The following is an 18,298-nucleotide window of genomic DNA, read 5'->3' as shown; positions in this document are numbered from 1 at the left end:
CACTGCTAAGATCTGGATGAATCCAAAGACAACTCTGTTAATCATGTCATTATTCTGACTCTCTAATTAGAATTTATAATTTAAGGAAGTGAGAGACATTTCATAATATACAGAATTTTCTACTTGGGGACATATCACCTCACTACCGCTCAATTTTCTCTCTCATAAAGCAAAGAAATAATGGTACTTACCCCAAAGAATTTTGATGAAGATTGAAGCAATGCACAATGACAGAAAGATGATGGGAATTCACCTACCATCATCCTAATTGAGGACACTAAGTAAGACACATTGAATTTCAAGTTATTATCCAAGTCACACACAAAAAATAATGGAGCAGACTGATATACACACCCAAACCATGTTCTCTCTCATTCTTTTATCCTACTTCCTAGAGTTACTAGCTAGATTATGTTATTTTTAAAGAAGGAAGCAAGCAAGCAAGAGAGAAATAAATTGAAAGTAATGTCTGCAATCCTATAATTTTCAGATTGCACATGACTCGAGTTGTTAACAAATTCTCGTTCATAGACCCTAAGATTCACCTATAAAAACTTCATAGGGGTTGTGTGTCATCCTTGGGCAGGGGCCATGCTAATCTCTTCTGTATCATTCCAATTTTAGTATATGTCCTGCTGAAGCACTACGTGATTTATTTTTGCTTCTTTTGTATGTTCTTTCCCCAATGCTACAGCCTGTTTTTATTGTATTTGATTCCTGTGCCCTGCATCTTGTATATACATTTTCTAATTTGGGGAGGGGAAGGGAAATTAAAATATGCTGAAACAAGGATATAGATCGACCCATTATAGCCATGTGATGTACAAGATATTATGTTAGAAAATGAACTTTACAACTTGGGCAGTGGGAGGCAGGAGGTGGGGAGATGGGGAGGGAAGGAATGGTAGAGGAAAAACAAAGGAGGGGTAACAATGCTTGATAGGAAATGTATGCATTACCTGAATCATGTAACTGTAACCTCTCTGTACAGTATCTTTTCATTAATATATATATTAAAATAACTCCATAGTCACTCAAGTTTATTCCATGTCAATGTGAAGTTTAGTTGCTTTCTTTATCCCCCTTGAAAACGGGAATCCAATGGGATTGGTATTAGTGAACTTTGAGTCACTATAAGAAAAGTGTGTCAATCAACTTAGAAAGAGAAAAGGTCTATTTTCCAAATCACCTGGGGATGGCTAATACTATAGATGGGCGGGGGATGTTAGAGCAAAGCTGCTTATGGTCATGGTCAAGATGCAAAATGGAGAAAGAAAGCAGGAGTCAAAGGGCTCAGTTCCCCTTCAGGTACACACCTTCAGTCACCCGAGGCCCTTCATTCTGCTTCATCTCTGACAGTTTCAAAGGTTTCTCAGCAGCACTACAGTGGACACAAAACCTTTGACACATAGGCTTTTGGATCACATTCCAAATAGAACAGCAACAGGAAGATTTCCAGACATCATCAATATTTATTTCGATTTTTCCCCAAATCCCATACACACTCCTGGAAAGTACTCCCATTTCTGGTTAACCCTTTTTTTCTCCCTTCCTTCATGTTCTTCCCATTCGCAGTTCACTTTCCCTTGTTAACCCTCCACCCCCTACATGGTTGAGTAAATAGTAGTCATCTATGACTAGAAGAATCCCACAAAACCTGCACTTACCCAAAGGGAACTATTCAGAATATAGCTTTTGTTTCTTTTCGAACCAGGACATGATTTTTTAAAACACATCTTTGATTTCACTTTATTGCAGTTACTTCTCAGTGGAAGAATCCTGACCCTTGCATGTATAGATGGCATCCATCCAGAGTTAGAAAATAGCAATTTCAAAATGTCCTCTATCCTCTCCCACAATCTCCAAGCAACTTTACTTCAGACTGGATTGTTCTGTGTTCCTATTAGTCAGAGCAGAAGAACCAAGAGGAAGGACCCCTCGCTTCCTCATGAGAGAGTACATGAATGAAACACTTGCCACAAAAGACTAACTGCCTCAGAAACCATCAGAATGAAAACTCAGAGATTTGGGGTGAATGTTTCATTGCTATGCTTAGGTGGGCTCTGACCTACATACCAATTAGGAAATAGATTCAATGTTCCCGGGCTACATCCCTCCCTCTGGATGGGGCAGGGCCCTTTTAGGGTGCTATTCTTATATCCTACATTCAAATGAAACAGAGAATGTCTTTAGGACCAGCTTTTGAATAAGAAGGATGAGAAACGCAAACTTAAATCTCTTTTAAGTTTTATAGCTGGTTGTGGGAGGAAAAATACCCCAGTCTTCTCTAACACAACTTAGAATAGTTCTGGTTTCTGTATATGGCCTAGGGAGCCAAAAAAAAAGAACAAGAGTCAGGAAACAAGAGGGCTTCACGTTGAGGGTTTCATGTTTCTGAGCAGCAACACCAAACCTAAGACTACCCTCACAGCTACTGCAGAGCTCACGCTTTAATCTTAACCCAGTAGGGTGCCTCAATTTAGATACTGCCCTCACTTTCTTTTGTGAATTTTGTGTAATGCTGGGAATGGAAGTAAGATTTCATGCTTGCTAAGCTAACACTCTATTACTCAAGCCATACTAGATGAATCTCTCATCCCAGCCCATAACAACCATAGTGTATAACACCTTCATTAATCCCCAGTGTCAACACTTCTTGGGTCCAACTAATGCTGAGCCACATTTTAGCTAAGAGAGAGAGGAAGGGAGAGAGATAAGGAAATGAAGGAGGAGGAGGAGGGATCAAAGCAGGAAGGATGTTATCATATTATTCTGTGAGATTATAATCATTCCTATGCAGTGTAAATTAATAAGTGGCTATTAAGTCTCAACTCTACCACTCAGTGCTTTGTGACCTTGACAAAGCTTTATATTTCTGTGGCCATTGGTTTCCCCATATGTAGAAATTTAAAAAATGTACTAGAGTACAAATGCACTATTATACAAACCTCTTACCATAAAGGTAGTCTTAGGTCTGGTGGTCAATAAGTTGTAGTTATTTTCATCGTGATGATTAATAATAAATAAGGTAAGGATGAAAATACTATTTGTAGTGCTTGAAATTGTTTCCATGTGTGAGGCTTCACATTTCAGTCCAGAAATAATCCTTAGCTCATATGAAAATTTAAAAAGAAAGAAAGAACAAGGCTAAATAGCACCCTAAATGTAATGGGAGCCACAGGTGCTTGCCCACATTCCCACTGAAAATATTTGATGATTGATCTGGCTCTTCCAGGTGTGTCCAGTTTACTTCTGGGACTTAACGGCCGTGCAACTAAGTTGCTACTGACTATTCTACATGCTCATGGTATATTTCAACACACCAATGTCAAAGGAATAAGCCAGTGATAGATCCATAGTGCTTGTGTCACTTTTGTGATTATATCAGCACTGCATAAATCTCAAAGCTTTGAGGAGAAAGTAATGAGAATTCTTCTTTTGTATTCTTTTTCTTTTTTTGTCAGTTGTGGGGCTTGAACTCTGGGCCTGGGTGCTATCCCTGAGGGCTTCTTCTCAAGGCAAGCACTGTACCACTTGAGCCACAGTGGTTTTCTGGTAGTTAATTGGAGGTAAGAGTCTCATTGACTTTCCTGCCTGGGGCAGGCTTTGAACCATGATCCTTAAATCTCAGCCTCCTAAGTAGTGAGGGTTACAGGCATGAGCCACGGGCAACTGGCTATTCTGTATTCTTTTTAAAGTTTCGGATTTGTTTTTAGAATGTTAGGAAAATGGGAAAAAACTCTTTATATGAGTGTGTTTGTGTATAGGGGAGTATGCATGTTTTGTGTGTATGTGTATGTGAGACAGTCTCAGAGATTACATTAAGTCTTTGGTGCACATGAGTTGATTTTAATATATTTTTGAGATTTAGGGTTTAACCTTCTGTAATTTGCTTAGTGTCATCTATTGACATTATTGTTCTACCTGCAATGACAAAGGAATTTAACTGCTTAGAGCATAATTACAAATGCATATAAAAGCATCGGAGAACAGCAAAACTATCACAATTTGTGAGCACAAGCAAGAAAGTTGGATCTTCCAGACTATCCAAGACATACTACTTAGCTAGGTTCTGTTGTCTCCTGTCTATCAGCTACTACCCAGACGGCTGAGATCTGGAGGGAGGATGATGGTTCATTCTAATTTTTTGTTTGATACTTAGATCCATAGAAATCTCTCATTCTCTGAAAGTTGAAGCACTGTGGACAGAAATGGGTTGTCTGGAAACAGGCCGGAGCCTAAGAAATCTCAAATAGTTTATGAGCTTAACAAGTAACTCCACTTAATTAAATGGTAAGGTAGTACAGGTGTGAACATTTCAAAGCATCTTTTCTTCCCTTTGTAAATAGGCATCTGTGTATTTAGAGAACATATCGATTACTATCAGCCTTTCTGCTTATCTGTCTGATATGAGGTGATTTGCTTCTTCAACACGCAACAAATATTAGAAATATGTGATCAATTGGCAACGTGTTGCTCAGTTTATTTACAATGATGGCAACATTTTAACAGGTAATTAGATTTTAAAGAGAGTTCACTACTTTTGTGGCAAGCAATGGATTTCAGTTCACAAATTTGTGTACATCATTTTTTTGTGAATTAAAACCAAGTTCATTCCCTTTGTGTAATCATAGTATTCCTCCTCCCCCCACACACACACATATACACTACTAAAAAAAGTTCAATTTTAGTGTGCTTTGAGTTTAGTTTAATTTTCTTTTTGGCAGGAAACTTTGATGTCTGAGTCTCAATTCTGGAGAGCTGTGCACAGCTTCATTTAGAGCAGGGGAGACAGATGGTTCTGATTCTCCAGTTTGTGAACATGGATCTCCATCTATAGATGCCAGAATCTTTAATTCCTCACCTTGCAATTCAGAGTACTTTCCTCAGTGTGTGAGTTTCCCACTTGGAGGCACTAGAATACTTCCTTGTTTCAGAGTCCTGTTCAGACACAAGCATTTTCCTCTAGTCCATCTTATCTCCATTGGCCTGGTCTGACCAAGCAAGCATCCTCTTTCTTTGGTCTTCTCCCATCTTGAGATGACCTTGGAGGCAGGAAGGAGAAGGATTTTGGCTGTCTGCTTGCCTTATCCATGATTCTCCTGTGATATTGCTCCATGACTCCTGAGCAGAAAATGATGATGTCCAACATGTACATTTTGCAAAGAATAAAAGTCCCTGGATTTTTTTTTTACTCAGTTGCCTTGGCAAAGAGAGACTAAGTTCCCCATGTCAGCTTTAACGGAAAATATTGTTAATATGGCTGGCCAGGACCTGTTTCTTTGTTACCATACTTCTTAGTAAGTAGAACAATTTTTATTTCTTATGGGCAAGGTCCTCTGCTTTTCTTCTAGAATTATATGTACTGTCTTGGTTCCATTTTGTCAGCAATTAGAGTAGGTCTTAGACCTATACTAGACAAAACTGATCAACACTCTTGGATGGAGTGTAAAGAAATGGTGTGTTTGAGCTCTGCTTAATCTAGGATTTGTATTTGCGTTCAGCCTTATTCTAGGGTTCTTATTCTTCCTGCCTTTATGTTCTTTCTTCAGCCTCCTCCATATGTAATATGTAAGCATATTACATTAAACTATTTAGACTGATGAGAGGGAAATCTCTGATTGGAGAAAAAATTTAAATTGGGGCCCAAATAGAGAAAATAGCTATTGAAATATCCATAAATAATGAACTCATTTAGTGTGCTGGTCCTGGGGCTGGAACTCAGAGCCTGGGCACTATCCTTGAGCTTTCTCAAGATTAGTACTCTACCACGTTGAGCCTGTTGCCATTTCCAGATTTTGATAATTAACTGGAGATAAGAGTCTCACAAACTTTTCTGCCTGGACTGGCTTCGGACTTCAACACTCAGATCTAAGGCTCTCAAGCTACTGAGATTTTACTTTCACTCTGCTCTGGTTTATTACGTCTTCCTTTTTGTAGGAAAAGGACTAAAGGTAATGGCAGAATTCAGGGATTCTCATTCTTGCAGTGAACACTAAAGAACACAAGATAATGCAGATCTACTTTCAGTTATTTTCCCTGGCATTCTGTTCAGATATGAATCCACACATGCATTCTTTCACAACCCACCAAGGTGCTATCATTCTCTTAGTATAGTTATGACAGAGGTAAAATTCAAAGTTGACTTCATTGAGATTGCATCTTACTGAGAGATGAATGTCTACATGAAAATGAATGATTTGGAAGAAATCGATCCTATAAGTAAAATAAAGTGTTTTGATGATTGAATTAAACAAGATTTTTTTTAAGTTTTGGGGTTTTTTTTTTGCTCTTCACTTTTGTGATTGGTTACTGATAATGGGTAATGAAATTTGAGTTAACTTTTAGTAAGCTAATGATGGGATAATACTAACTGGAAAATATAAAGTTATTTAACTATAATATATTCTATTGGAAAGCATCAAGAGTATCTAGCCCTCTTTCCTTCACATAATGGAATGTCAGATTGCTTGGATTTAACCATCTGTTCCATTTTCCTCACTATGGTCTCTCTTTTGTCTCCCCTTTGAATAGGTATCTTGTATCAACTCCCAACAAATGTTCACACAGATTTTTAATAATTTTAGCAATTCATTTGGAAAACCTTTGTGTTGCTAGGCCAGACCTCAATACCCTGCAGTGGCAAGCCAAGAATCACAGAAATGAAAGGCTGAAAATAAGTGTAGGATAGACATATTTGAGTAAAATGTACCCAAAGTCCAGGCCACAGGACTATAATGGAGGAGTTAGAGGTTTCTGGAAAAATGATTGGAGGTTTTTTTTTTTTTAATCACATCAGCTGTGTGCTTTTGGACTCTTTATCAAGGAATATGTTTAGATATCCCAAATGGTGATGACATTTGAAGTTGTACATGCATATTTGATCTATGTAAAATTGATCTAGAAGTTTTTCACATTAACCAGTTGGGATAATTCCAAGCTAGGTATGGTAGGTGATTCATGTCTGTACTCTCAGCAAGGAAGGTTATACTGTGCGGACAGCCTGGGTAAAGTTAGTGTAAGAATGCATCTGAAAAAAAAAGACTTGAAAGTAAAAGCACTCAGTGTGTGGCTCAAGTGTGAGTCTGAAGTACTGCCAAAAATCAATCAGTTAACCAATCAATCAATCTAGAATAATCCTGAAATCAATTTAATTATATGTTTCAACAGGCATGGCTTTCTAGGATTTTTCAAACCCATGAAAACATGGTGATCTTCCTAAAGCCCTATATTTTCATTACTCCTACATTATTGAGTTTATTACTATATACATATAATGCATGAAGCCTAGGTCGATCTTCATGGTAAGGTTTGCTAACTTAATTTGCAACCTAAGAAATATTGATCTAAATAAGACATCTATTCACCTTGCTCTCTCTCAGATAACTATAAGTATAGAAGCATGCTTTAGAAATATAAGAGGCTAGATAGTCAATGTTACTGGGACCGGCTTTTCACTCTACTGTCCTTAAGATGTAATATTTGTCCTTATGAAAATAGAGTTGTTACCAAAAAATCATCAAATTCATGTTTAAAGCATAAAAAATAGAGAGAAAAGACCAAGAGCCATCAGTGGTTGAATTTACATTAAAGAGATGTGTGTGTGTGTGTGTGTGTGTGTGTGTGTGTGTGTGTGTGTGTGTGTGTGTGTGTGTGTGTGTGTGTGTGTGTGGCAGAACTACCTAGTTACTACCTATTACATCTCATCGGCCATGCAATGAACTAGCCAGAGTCAAAACTGAGACTATTCTATCAAAACACATTACCACTCATGGAAAATTGGACATTGGATAGACAAAGAATAGTTAGTCTCAACCACAGCATAATTTCTCCATTAGGAAATCAACATGTTATCTGCTAATTAAGATGTTTATTTCTCCATATGCATAACATATATTCTCCTGTCCAGAAATCTCAACATGCTACATCTTCATCTGAGAACTTTTATTTTTATATAGAGAAATTCATATAGAGAACTTTTATTATAGAGAACTCATAATTTTTCTGTTAATGTACTTACTAATCTTTTATGATGGCCTCTGATAGTTACTACAGTAATTATACACTAATGTGTTCCTTCATTTTTTGTGACAGAGTCTCATGATTCAGCCAGTGCTGGCCTCTAGAACTCACTATGCAAGCCAGGATAGCCTTGAATTCATAGTTTTCTTACCTGTGTATCTTATGTATTATAATTGCAAGCATATGCCACCGTTTCTGAGTAAAGTAATGTGAATGTTGGGATTACAAGCACATTCTACTATATCTGACTGTTTTTTAATATCCAAATGAGTTAGTACCTGCCTTCAGATACTATGAAAACATTTTATTTTATATGCTAGTGCTAATTTTGCATTTCATAAGTGCTGCATAGACAATTATTTTCTCTTCCACCAAGTGAAGCTTTTAAACTTTCAAGTAATATTATATACTTATTATTACTATTATTATTTTTCAACTAGAAATCAATGTAGGTTATTGATCATTAAATATTATATTTTGTAATTACTTTGAATATTGAACCAAATCTAATTCATTTGAAAGTAATATATGGCACCAAAAAATATACTGAACAATCATTTAATCTCCCTTGTTATAATTATAAAATTGTTCAGTGGTTCCCAATACTAGTTTACTCTTAAATTGTCAATATTTGTCATATAATTCCTAGACAATGCACACAGGAATCATACATGTTACTGGTCATTGATTTCAAAATCTTATGTACTGTACATTTTTGTTAACAGAAGGTTTTGCTGGATTTTAAGAAACAGATTTATAATTTTATTTTCTTTGCTTAGCTATCCTGCCTGAGGATTGGCAATCTTGGTGGCCATTGTACTGTTTCTTCCAAGATGATTTTATTGGTCTTAGAGGAAATGGTGTATGCAGTTTTGCCCAATAAAAATTTTTCCTGTCAGCAACTATTTTTTTTAGTTACTGTTGATATTGGTAACTACCAGGAGTTGCTAGGCACAAGTCCTTTCTTGTTCTGTTACTTTGATAATTAGTGGATATTAATATTTATTTTTATTGCCTCCCCATGCTATTTTTACATATTTGTTTGACAGTTGTGAGGTATACTTTCCATCCTCTATATGATCTTTGACTAAAGAGAGGGTCAATCATATTTTCAAGGAAGAGAAAGCCATCAACTCCATGCGTGCTATAGAGATAAAATAATTTTAAATGGATTCATTCATTTATCATAGTAATGGTATAATGTGAGTTCTAGATATTATTTCCAAAAATTAACTTATATAACATCTTATTAAAATTTAGGCTGCCTTCAAAGAGAGAAGTATAAATACACTGAAACATTTCCAAATATTGGCTAAATGTTTGACTTTAGACTAATATTTGCTAAACATTGCCAAATATTTTGTAGTTTCTTCCTTAGATTAAAAAAAATACTCATGCTTGAGAATTAAACTTAGTTTTTCCATGACACAATTTGGCTCTGTTTGAATTTCAAAGAAATATTTATGATACAATGCCAAGAAGCAAATATGTGTGAATGCTCATCCCTTGCTAGATATGTATGAGAATCAATAACCGTGAAAGCAGCAAGCGTTCTAATAGCATCGTGATAATATGCCCAAGGCACCTTTCCCACAACTATTATGCTTCTTAAGAAAGTTGCTGCGCATACATTATGTTACTATAGTCAGCAAGACCCTAGTCTCCTTGTAGTATTTAAGCTCTAAAGACTCCCAGTAGTTAATGTAAACAAGAAAACCCAAGCAAGGGAAACTGCATGTAATATTTGACTGTAATGTGTCCTTGGAGAAAATATCTACTGAGACCTGTCAAAGAGATCTATTTACCGTCAGGGCTGATTGTAGGTTTTTGCTGGATCTTCAGTTTACAAACTTGATTCTAAAACTTTACCTTCAATATTTAAATAACCAATTTTGCTCTACCAGACTTCTTCATTATCTTACTCAACTATAAATGGAAGTAGAAACAAACACATGCATGCACAGTCTCTCTCTCTCTCTCTCTCTCTCTCTCTCTCTCTCTCTCTCTCTCTCTCTCTCTCTCTCTCTCTCTCTCTCTCTCTCTCTCTCTCTTCTCTCTCTAATACTGTTCTGTTTTCAAACCAGTCTATGCATATAATGGAATATTTTGGGCTTTGGGTTTCTCATTCAAAACACTCCTCTTTGCTGTTTAAATAGACTGAGATGAATTTCCCCTTCTACCTACCACACCCATGAAATTTAACTGGAATGAATTTGGTTTCCCTTCTCATTTCTGGGTCCATAACTGATTCTCAAGGAAGGCCACAGAAACTAGAATTTTTCCTTCTCCACTGCAGGTTATAGGAGCTCCCATTTTTCCTGTGCTTTTAGGTCTTAGAGCTGGTCATAAATAAATTCTCTAACGACTCTTACAGAGTGATCTTGTCCCACAATGTGGAGGGTCAGGGACATGCCAGAGTGGACAATCATTTCTTGTTTCCTTGTCTCTTGGCATATATGCCTCTGAAACAAAATTACAAACAGACACAGACTCTCTCTCCCTTGCTCCCTTCTTCCCTCCCTCCCCCTCTATCTCATAGGAACAAAGATCAGAGAAATTCCTAATAGTAAACACGAGGAGGGTCTTATGCTCCAAGAGGGAAGAAAAGTTTTGTACTATTTCTCACATGACTTGTTTCATGCCTAATCTCATCAATAGCATTAAAATATTTTATAAGAAACTAGCAAATGTCATTTTATTGACCTCTGTAAGCCACCTGAGCAAATCAATCAATGCTCTGGAGGGGATTATGGGAACACCAAATTGTAGCCAGGATGTCAGAAGCTCAAGAGACTTTGGCCTTGCAGGTGATACTTGAAGTAAGGGAGACTGGAAAACTGAACATTACACCTTGTGGAGTCTGAGGGTCTCCAAGCTGATAGTTTTAGTACTGATTGGCATCAGAGACTCTGAGCTGGTATTCCCAAGTCAGAAGAGCTTGTTTGCTACTGGAGTGTATTACTCACATTATTTTAGATTTTTTGTTTCTGTGTGTGTGTTGATTGTAAAGTAGAATGATGAAGAAAAACAGATAATTAGGTTTTTGTTTTTGTATGTGTTTTATTGTGAAAATACTGTACAGGGGGTTACAGGTACATGAGCAAGGTAATGAGTACATTTCTTATCAAGCATTGTGGCCTCCTCCTTTGTTTTTCCCCTACCATCCCTTCCCTCCCATCTCCACAACTACACTTCCCCCCTCCTGCCTAAATTGTAAAGTTTATTTTTCAACATAGTATCTTGTACATCTCATTGTTACAATGGGTCAATCTGTAGCTCTAGTTAAACATTTTGTTTTTTCTGTTTGCTTGTTTGTTCATTTTCTGGACATTTATCCCCATAGAGTTTTATGGGGTTTTTGTTTGTTTGTTTTGTTGTTTGTTGTATAGGCTAGGGTATATAATTTCTCCAAAGCATTTGAGTAGGATTTTCAGTTACCCCAGGTTCAACCTCATCACATTTTACTGAACTCTGTTTAAATTTCCCCAGCTCAAAAATATGAGTTATTTTCTTCCTAATATCAATGAGCTTCATTATATATTCTGGAAAGTCTCTACATTAGACAAAAAATAAAACAGGAGTTCTAGTAGACATCTACAACAATAGACTTACTTAAGTTATTTAAAAGAGATTTGCCCCATAGTTGGGAAATTGTTCTTTTTTTTAAAGTTTGCCTATTAAAAGTCTTCAGGTAAATAAAAGTGAAATAATGATAGCATTTCCTGTCAGTGGATATGCAATTGTTTTCCTAAAGTTTACATAACTGTCCAAAGAAAACATGACAAATATCATCATCAGAAATCAAGTAAGTAGAACGATCAATTCATTTACTGCAGAAAATTCTATCAGCAAGCAATCTTAATAGCATCTTTTATAGCCCACTATCACTGGCTTGTGTACAGAAATGAAAATAGATTGCAGAAACCCCGAAATTAATAATGAATCTGTAAACATATTTCCCAAGACAGATTCTAGAATAGAGTCTCTATTCATTCCTTAGACCCCTTTCATGGTTATCGATATAAAAGAACATTACATCAAAGCCAGTGATCAATATTATCATAATGCCCCAAAATTTTATCTCTAACTATTGACATTTTGCACACATTTTTAGTCACTAGGTTTGATTGTTGTTTTATTTATTTTTTGTCAGTTTATTCAGCCCTGAGAGGATTTAGGAATATGTTGGAAAATAGTCAAATAAATATAACAATTTTCTAATAAACAATAATATTTCACATTAACATACAATATGAAATATAAATTGAAATATTTCTAGTATCTATTTTAAACATCTCCACAAGTATTTGAATTGATATAATTTATTGATAGCATCTGTTTGAACATATACATTACATATCTGTAAACATATTTGCTACTCCACTACTATGTGTCTACAGTGAAACAGATATGTAGTACACTCATAGCATCGAATACAGGCAGTGTCATATCCTTATGAAATATAACCTTAGCTTATCATTTTCCATTACAGGCAGGCTTCCACATTTGAACAGGAAACATTTGTCAACAAATTGTCTTTCTGTACTCATATATTTGTAAGCTACTTCATTTCCAAAAGAAAATTTCCGAAAATGTGTCCTAATTGTATATTATTTGCTTCTTCTTTGATCTTGATTGTTAATTTAATTGCAACAGAAAATTATTCTCACTTAACAAAATGAAATATTTGCTTAATCTGTTTACTTTGAATTATACAAATTTTTGATCAGATACTCATCTTTTATTGGCAACCTCATGGAGTTTATTTTATTTTAATCCATATTATTTGACATTTTTCAAGTCATCCTAGGAACTCAGCTAGTCTGATCCCATACCAGACTCGGACCAGCTTTGACTTGTGATAACCTGTAGGTCCTGTGACAGTCCCAACCAATGGATTGCCAAACTACACTGTCTGATTAAGCCTAAGCATCAACATAGGAAAGATGAGCAGAAATAGATTGTTTATTTGGATGTAGGTCAAGGGAACTTCTTGTGGAGGAGGCTCCATTTAAGAAATCATGGTGCATAAGTTAGTGCCAAGGGTAGGATGGATGCAGAGAGGAGCTGAGTGAACCAAAAAGGAAAGAGGAAATACGAATGTGAAAACTGTGCTCTCATGATGTTTCCACACCTGTGAAATTCAAACGAAGTCTGAAAAGAGACAGCAGCTCCACAGAAAAGCATAGCCAACAAAATCTCCACTAAACACACAACAGACTTGGTCCTCCAATATTCTTAGCAGTTATAACAATACTATGTTACCCCTGTTTTATCTCCCTTGCTCTAGAATCCTAATAAACACATGTTCTTTCTCTTCTGCTATCCTCAGAAACTATTTTCCAAATGCACATCTTACAACAGAAACAAAATCCGGGAAACTTCTGAGGTAGCAAACTTTCTTGCCTAACAGGAAATGTTTATAACTCATCTGCTGCTAATAGAATTGAAAGCAAGCTTTTATATTTAGTATTCTTCACCTTATCTGGAGACCTAGATACTTATAGGCCAATCTGGGAAAATGAAGTTGAGGTTGTTTTTAATGCTAGCATTCAAGATTGTCTATGTCAGTGTTCCTCAAAATGTCACTGGCACTTGACCAACAGAGGCTCACATCAGAAAACTTATTAGAAATGTAAACTTATCAAGCTCTACTCCAAATCTACTGAGTTGAACTTTTTTTTTTAATCATGGCCTTTAACCTGCAACAATGTCATGAGATAATTTCTTATACATACTTGATTCTACAAAGAAAAAGGTGAAGAAATGGATCTTAAACTATTTGACTTTCATTAGTATTGCTAACCTTTGATGTTAAATTAAATTTCTTAGATATTGCCAATTCCAAGACTGTACCCTAGATAACACAAATCAAAATGCTCTGGTAAGACCAGACATGTGAATTTTAATCAACCCTGCAGACAATTTCACATGAAGAAGTTTGGGAACCCCTGGTGTGTTAGAAGATTTTACATTTTCTACAGGTAGGAAGAATCACCAGAAAAGCCAGTTAACATTGGAAATGTGGTCCTCTTTCCCAGACCTTTAGTTACCACTTTTCATGGTCTGAACAGGAAATCTCCATTTCAATTAGCATTCAGATAATTCTTACATAGGCTGTCCTTGAACCCCCATTTGAAGAATGCTATCAGACTGAAAGCACATTATTAATCCATATAAAATAGATTTTTACAAAGACAATTCTCTAGAAGGAAAACAAAAGTTTACTTTGGTGCTGTCAATTTTTAATATTTTCAGGTGACTGAATTAGATTAATTACCCCATATCCTTCTCATTTGCCAAAAGTCAAACCCTGAAGCTGAGAAGAGATAACCCCCTGTCAGTACATTATTATTCAGGGTGCTGAGAATAATGCCGTAGATACAAATTTTAACCTTATTCATGACACCAGGAATACAATCACTGCATTATGAGTAATACTAGTTTCAATGCCTCTGGGAGAAAATATGATTTCTGCCTCATCAAGTTTTATTGATAAAAAGCAGATGTAGTTATATTATTCATATGACTTTCTAAATTCACTTTTTTAAAAATCTTTTCAGACTTTAAAAGAAAACATAATCCTTATGTTCTTACAGGATATATAATCATTTGAGATATGTGTAAATGAGCAAAGATGGGAGTTTTAAAATTCTGTTTTTAGTAGGTGAAAATAGAAAATACCAACAGCAAAACTGGCTTTGTAATTTTCCCTTTTTCTTGAAACACACTTTTTTGTTTGTTTTTGTTGTTTTCTGCCACGGCAGAAGATTCGTACATAGTGCATCGGTGGACAACCATCTCCTTTAAGTGAGGGGGATAAAATTCACCCCTTCAATGACAGCTTTAGGACGTTTCATCCCTTCAATGACAGCTTTAGGACATGTGTTCATACCGATAGACTAGGACTGAAGGCTAATAATTAAAGAATTGTGAACCACTAAAACCAAAAAGAAATTTGGGCACAACTTATTTCTATAAATGTGAGAAACAAAACTCCATTGTAAATATTTTATTCTTTGTTAAGCCATTATATATTGAAACTACTTAATTTTTCTCCAACTTTGGCATGTATATCTGAATGATACATTTCATTTCAGCAATAGCATAGACTATGCTAATTAACATCATCATGGTTAATTAATTACAAAAATTTAAAACGCATGGATACATTTTTATATATTGACTTTTAAATTTTCCTTTGATCACAGTTATTAAGAAGGAAACATATTCCCGAAAGGCTAGGAGTAAGGCTGCCGCACCAACTAGATGGGTGAGGAAAAAATCCTTAATTCACTTGTCAATTGTGAGATGTCCATTTGAAGCAGGAATCTTGTTCATTGTGGCAACATAGGTGCTAAAATTTTTTTGTCAAAATTCTGATTATAGGTAAACTTGGCTCATTAGTCATTAACTTTGATTTTCATTTCTCTTTTTATATGCATTAGTTTTAATTCTACAAAGAGATTTTATTCTGATCATTCTTATATGGATATAATGCACATAGATCATATCCACCCTCTTTTTTATCCCCCACCCTCTTCCAGTTTTAACTGCCTTTTTTTGTTTGTTTAATTAATCTGATACATGTTCTCTGGCAGGGACTTCTATCAACTTGGCACACCCATACTCTTCATGAGGGCACATGATTTGATGATAATATCTAAATTTACTTTCCAAAGAAATATTTAATACAAAAGACTCCTTCAAGCTTTAATGTTCAGAGATAATCTAATTAAATATTTGTCTTTTAGTTGTGTGTGCTGTACTAGGGCTTGAACTCAGGGTCTAAGCACTGTCCCTTAGCATTCTTTTTTTATGCTCAAGGCTAGCACTCTACCACTTGAACCATAGCTCTACTTCTGGAGTTTTGGTAGCATATTGGAGATGAGCATTTCTGCCTGGGCTGGCTTTGAAGCATGATCCTCAGATCTCAGCCTCTTGAGTAGCCAGGATTGCAAACAGGCTTGAACCACTACCACTGGCCTAACAACTTTCTTTTTTGGGGGTGGGGGTCTGGTCATGGGGCCTGAACTCTGGGCTTGGGTACTGTCCCTCAGCTCTCCAGCTCAAGGCTAGCGCTTTACCGCTTGAGCCACAGCGCCACTTCCGGATTTTTTCTTTTTTCTTATGTGGTGCTAGGAATTGAACCCAAGGCCTCATGCATGCACGGCAAGTGCTCTACCACTGAGCCACCTTCCTATCCCTAACAACTTTCTTATAAGGTTTTTGTTGTTGTTGTTGGGGTTTTTTTGTTTTTTGTTTTTTGCTGGTCTTGGGTCTTGAACTCAGGGCCTGGGGGCTATTCCTGAGCTTCTTTGTGCTCAAGGCTAGAGCTCTAGCCCTTGAGACCCAGCTCCACTTCCAGATTTTTCTGAGTAGTTTATTGGAGATAAGAGTCTCAGGAACTTTCCTGTCTTGGGCTGGCTTTGAATCATGTTCTTCAGATCTCAGCCTCTTGAGTAGCTAGGATTACAGGTGTGAGCCACTGGCATCCTGCTAGTAGTTTCTTTCTCTAAAAATTAAGTAAACTTTCAAAGACATGAATTTACTCACCCAAATATCTGTCCATTTTTCAAAAGAGCCCAATCAATTACTTCTATTTTCATACCAATGGTTTTCCTGCATTATGGGACATTTCTTTATTAAAACCTTTAGAGTCTCATTGCAATGATCTCTCAGTCACTGTTGTTTGTATTGTTATAAAATTACCACATTTGCTTTTCTATCAACTACCTATGTAATTTATATCTGCAGGGACTCATTGTCAGTTTCCATTACATCTGGATACTACAAAAGACTCAAGTGTCCATAAATGTGAGGCTCTGACCTTGTGTTTCCTTTCAATTCTTGTCTGTCCACTTCCTTATCCTTGTATTCACATCACATTGACAAATGCACTGTACTGATATATATGATTTAAGTAACTCCACACGGTTTTTCACTGTTCTCAATATTCAGTGTTTTGAATCTTTATAATGACCTTTTCTTGGCATTTGTGTTGCTATGCATGTTATAAAATCATCATTCAAAAGGCTGAATCCATGCAAGTTTGATTATGATTTCATGGTGATTGCAGTTTTGTGACTACTGACTGCAGGTCCAGTTCAGAAAGCATGGCAAGTTATATCTCTCCACATACTTAATTATTTTCTAAATTGTGAGCCAATTACAAGTGATATAAAATGTATCACTTTACTCAGAGTTCAACTGCATAATTCAGTAACTGTAATTGTTTCCCCATTGTATTGCAAACAGCACCAATATAACTATATTTGTCTACACAAATGTGTTCAATTGGAGTGACAACTCCTAAAGAAGAAAGAGTTATTAATGAAGTATGTTTTAATCATATAACTCTTAGAACCTTTACCAATTCCTTTCTTAAGACAGATCCATTCTTAATAATTCACAATTAGCTCTTTGTTCTATCTATCCATTCTGAGATGACGAGACATAATTATTTAGAGTAATTCTCATGATTACAAGTTGGCATATTTGCTTAGGCATAGTAAAGTAAGAAAAATAACTAATAATCATGACAATGCTAAAATTAGTGAAATGAGCAATTCTTAGTTCAAATGACTAATAAAAAAGAGAGATGTTATTGTACTAAAAGTTAGCAATCATGCTGTAACATACTTTTCTTATGTACCGAGGAGTAAAATCTCACCTAAAAAAAGTTTCTAGCATTGTAAAAGCATTAACATTGCTATTAATAATATTAATTATTATTATTAATATTATTATTATTCTTGTTGCCCAAATTCTCACAATGGAGTTTATTTTAACTATTTTATTTGCTGTGTTTATGGACGATTTAAATACATTTGGGGTAAGAAGCTGATGTTATGATTGAGAATTTTAAAATAATTATATGAAAATATCCTTACACAAGAGGAAGTAGAGTCCTTCATCTAACTAGCAGCCAAGTTGGAATTTGAACCCCCATTACTAGTTTAATATTAAAATAATCCACTTTTTATGTATAATTTTATCTCAATAACAAAGAAACTGAAAGTAAATAATTCCAAATATTAATAATGGTTGAATTTGCCTTGTGGGTCTATAGGTGGGTATATTTTATGACTTTTTTTTTTTTTTTGTCGGTTGTGGGGTTTGAACTCTGGGCCTGGGCGCTGTCCCTCAGCTCTTCAGCTCAAGGCGAGCACTCTACCACTTGAGCTACAGCGCCACTTCCGGTTTTCTGGTGGTTTTATTGGAGATAGGAGTCTCACGGTCTCTCCTGCCCAGGCTGGCTTTGAACCGCGATCCT

The 18,298-nt window shown here is 35.9% G+C and overlaps 1 non-coding gene across 1 annotated transcript; it reads right to left on the bottom strand.

Moving 5' to 3' along the window:
* Nucleotides 1-540: 540 nt before the first annotated feature.
* LOC138807108 (U6 spliceosomal RNA) lies at nucleotides 541-644 on the bottom strand. The gene has a single exon (XR_011366054.1). It is a non-coding gene; the product is annotated as a U6 spliceosomal RNA (small nuclear RNA).
* Between the last annotated feature and the right edge of the window lie 17,654 nt (nucleotides 645-18,298).

The sequence above is a fragment of the Dipodomys merriami genome, unplaced genomic scaffold, assembly GCF_024711535.1.
Source record: "Dipodomys merriami isolate MVZ:Mamm:240054 unplaced genomic scaffold, mDipMer1.0.p SCAF_41, whole genome shotgun sequence".
NCBI classification, from domain to species: domain Eukaryota; kingdom Metazoa; phylum Chordata; class Mammalia; order Rodentia; family Heteromyidae; genus Dipodomys; species Dipodomys merriami.
This window is presented reverse-complemented; position numbering and strand designations above follow the sequence as displayed.